Consider the following 4,013-nt stretch of genomic DNA (forward strand, 5'->3'; position numbering starts at 1 on the left):
TAATTTAAACCTAAGCTTAAAACTATCAAATTATTTTTTAGATTTTGATCGTAGTTATGTGCAATTTTTAGTGTTCTTTGAAACATGCAGAATATGTTTGTTAAGATGGTACTAGAAATGAGCAATAGTGAAATCAGCAACCAAAGGGATAATTATCAAAACAAATAAAGTGCCAGGTTTTATTTTGTAACACTGTTTTAAACGTTTAGACCTGTATATTATTTAGGCACTAATCTACTGAAACTTAAAATGGCTGAAAGCTTATATTTTCAGTAGCGAGTAAAATTGGTGAAAGAAAAATATAGAGCCATCCACTGCCCACTCAGAACATTTGCTGGGCATAACCCTAATTTGTTGATTGGTTCATCCTGAGTCATTTATTTCCAGGATTAGATTGGAAGAAGTGCAGGAGGATGGGACAAATATTGCATTTCACATAGATACTTGAGAAGGTGTTATGAGGGTAGTGTGACAAGAATACACATAAATTAAGATGTTAGCTGGCCTGGGCTGGCACCAGTGGAATCAGCAGTTGGTCTGCCACCTGTCTTCAGGAGAGAGAGAGATAAGGAAAACAATGGAGCAGCATTTGGAGATGTTAATGAAGGAAGGAGAGCTGTCAAGATCGGCTCCCCCTTTGAACCCTGAACTGTTTGAAGTGATGGTCAGGTGATACCCCAGCAGGGGGATAAAAAGGGACAGGTTCGCCAAGGCGACACACGCACGACACCCGAGGTAACAAGACCCTGGAAGCGGTGCGTCTCTCACAAGTTGGTGGGAAGTACCGGGCCATAGACGCACAGGGTGGAAAGGCATGATCGGCGGGAACCTGGTGTGTGTCCACCCTTGCCTGGGTGCCAGGTTCACCGCAGGGAAACGATCGTATCTGGAAACGGAGGGGTCACGGTCGGTGACCTCAGGTGACATCACAAAGGACTCGCCCGAAAGCTGACTGCGAAGGTCTGTGTGTGGAAGCCTTGAATATTCATTCGTTTTGCTCTCTCTCTCCTTCCCCCCACTGTCCATCGCCACGGCAGCAATTACTGCGAACTGAACTGAACTAAATTGAACTGAACTTTGCGTCACTTTGAAACTGGTCATATACCCCTAGACATCGATAGAGCTTGATTGATCCTGTTATCTTAATTCTGTGTACATGTATGTTTATCATTGCTGAACTGTTGCATTCATTATCCTTTTGATTAGAGTACTGTGTTGCTTGTCTCTTTAATAAAACTTTCTTAGTTCTAGTAATCCAGACTCCAACTGAGTGATCCATTTCTGCTGGTTTGGCAACCCAGTTACGGGGTACGTAACAGTAGTGATTGAAGGAAACTGAAGAGCAGACCAAAAGCCACTGAAGAAATAATCCCTTCGAGTGCTGAAAATGAATAGGAGGGGACAATGTGTCTGGTGGTGGAATGCTGTTGGAAATGATAGAATTTTTGAAGGGTAATCTGTTGAATATGGAGGCTACTGGACAAGTTCTGGCTTATTAGTGTTCTGGCTAGGAGAAGGGGGAGGGGTGAGGGCAGGTGTGGGAAATAGAGGAAACACATTTGAGCACCCTGTCAACTATGGGAGAAATCTAAGTAACCACACCACTCATTGTGGGAAAAGCTTACATAGAACATAGAATAGTACAGAAAGGGTGCAGAGGAGATTTACAAGGATGTTGCCTGGATTGGGGAGCATGCCCCATGAGAATAACATATAGAACATAGTACAGCACATTACAGGCCCTTCGGCCCACAATGTTGTGCCGACTCTCAAACCCTGCCTCCCATATAGCCCCCCCACCTTAAATTCCTCCATATACCTGTCTAGTAGTCTCTTAAACTTCACGAGTGTATCTGCCTCCACCACTGACTCAGGCAGTGCATTCCATGCACCAACCACTCTCTGAGTGAGAAACCTTCCTCCAATATCCCCCTTGAACTTCCCACCCCTTACCTTAAAGCCATGTCCTCTTGTACTGAGCAGTGGTGCCCTGGGGAAGAGGTGCTGGCTATCCACTCTATCTATTCCTCTTATTATCATGTACACCTCTATCATGTCTCCTCTCATCCTCCTTCTCTCCAAAGAGTAAAGCCCTAGCTCCCTTAATCTCTGATCATAATGCATACTCTTTAAACCAGGCAGGTTTCTCCTCTGTACTCTTTCCAATGCTTCCACATCCTTCCTATAGTGAGGTGACCAGAACTGGACACATTACTCCAAGTGTGTCCTAACTAGAGTTTTATAGAGCTGCATCATTACATCACGACTCTTAAACTCTATCCCTCGACTTATGAAAGCTAACACCCCATAAGCTTTCTTAACTACCCTATCCACCTGTGAGGCAACTTTCAGGGATCTGTGGACATGTACCCCGAGATCTCTCTGCTCCTCCACACTACCAAGTATCCTGTCATTTACTTTGTACTCTGCCTTGGAGTTTGTCCTTCCAAGTGTACCACCTCACACTTCTCCGTGTTGAACTCCATCTGCCACTTCTCAGCCCACTTCTGCATCCAATCAATGTCTCTCTGCAAATCTTCGACAATCCTCTACACTGTCTACAACACCACCAACCTTTGTGTCATCTGCAAACTTGCCAACCCACCCTTCTACCCCCACATCCAGGTCATTAATAAAAATCACGAAAAGTAGAGTTCCCAGAACAGATCCTTTGTGGGACACCACTAGTCACAATCCTCCAATCTGAATGTACTCCCTCCACCACGACCCTCTGCCTTCCGCAGGCAAGCCAATTCTGAATCCACCTGGCCACACTTCCCTGGATCCCATGCCTTCTGACTTTCTAAGTAAGCCTACCGTGTGGAACCTTGTCAAATGCCTTACTAAAATCCATACAGATCACATCCACTGCACTACCCTCATCTATATGCCTGGTCACCTCCTCAAAGAACTCTATCAGGCTTGTTAGACATGATCTGCCCTTCACAAAGCCATGTTGACTGTCCCTGATCAGACCATGATTCTCTAAATGCCCATAGATCCTATCTCTAAGAATCTTTTCCAACAGCTTTCCCACCACAGATGTAAGGCTCTCTGGTCTATAATTACCTGGACTATCCCTACTACCTTTTTTGAACAAGGGGACAACACTCGCCTCCCTCCAATCCTCCGGTACCATTCCCGTGGACAACGAAGATATAAAGATCCTAGCCAGAGGCTCAGTAATCTCTTCCCTTGCCTCGTGGAGCAGCCTGGGGAATATTCCATCAGGCCCCAGGGACTTATCTGTTCTATGTATTTTAACAACTCCAACATCTCCTCTCCCTTAATATCAACATGCTCCAGAACATCAACCTCACTCATATTGTCCTCACCATCATCGAGTTCCCTCTCATTGGTGAATACCGAAGAGAAGTATTCACTGAGGACCTCGCTCTCTTCCACACCCTCCAGGCACATCTTCCCACCTTTATCTCTAATCGGTCCTAACTTCACTCCTGTCATCCTTTTGTTCTTCACATAATTGAAAAATGCCTTGGGGTTTTCCTTTACCCTACTTGTCAAGGCCTTCTCATGTCCCCTTCTTGCTCTTCTCAGCCCCTTCTTAAGCTCCTTTCTTGCTTCCCTATATTCCTCAATAGACCCATCTGATCCTTGCTTCCTAAACCTCATGTATGCTACCTTCTTCCACCTGACTAGATCTTCCACCTCTCTTGTCGCCCATGGTTCATTTACCCTACCATTCTTTATCTTCCTCACCGGGACAAGTTTATCCCTAACATCCTGCAAGAGATCTCTAAACATCGACCAGACGTCCATGGTACATTTCCTGGCAAAAACATCATCCCAATTCACACCTGTAAGTTCTACCCTTATAGCCTCATAATTTGCCCTTCCCCAATTAAAAATTTTCCTGTCCTCCCTGATTCTATCCTTTTCCATGATAATGCTAAAGGCCAGGGAGTGGTGGTCACTGTCCCCCAGATGCTCACCCACTGAGAGATCTGTGACCTGACCCGGTTCATTACCTAGTACTAGATCTAGTTTGGCAC

This window comes from Mobula hypostoma, chromosome 2 (genome assembly GCF_963921235.1).
Source record: "Mobula hypostoma chromosome 2, sMobHyp1.1, whole genome shotgun sequence".
Lineage (NCBI taxonomy): Eukaryota > Metazoa > Chordata > Chondrichthyes > Myliobatiformes > Myliobatidae > Mobula > Mobula hypostoma.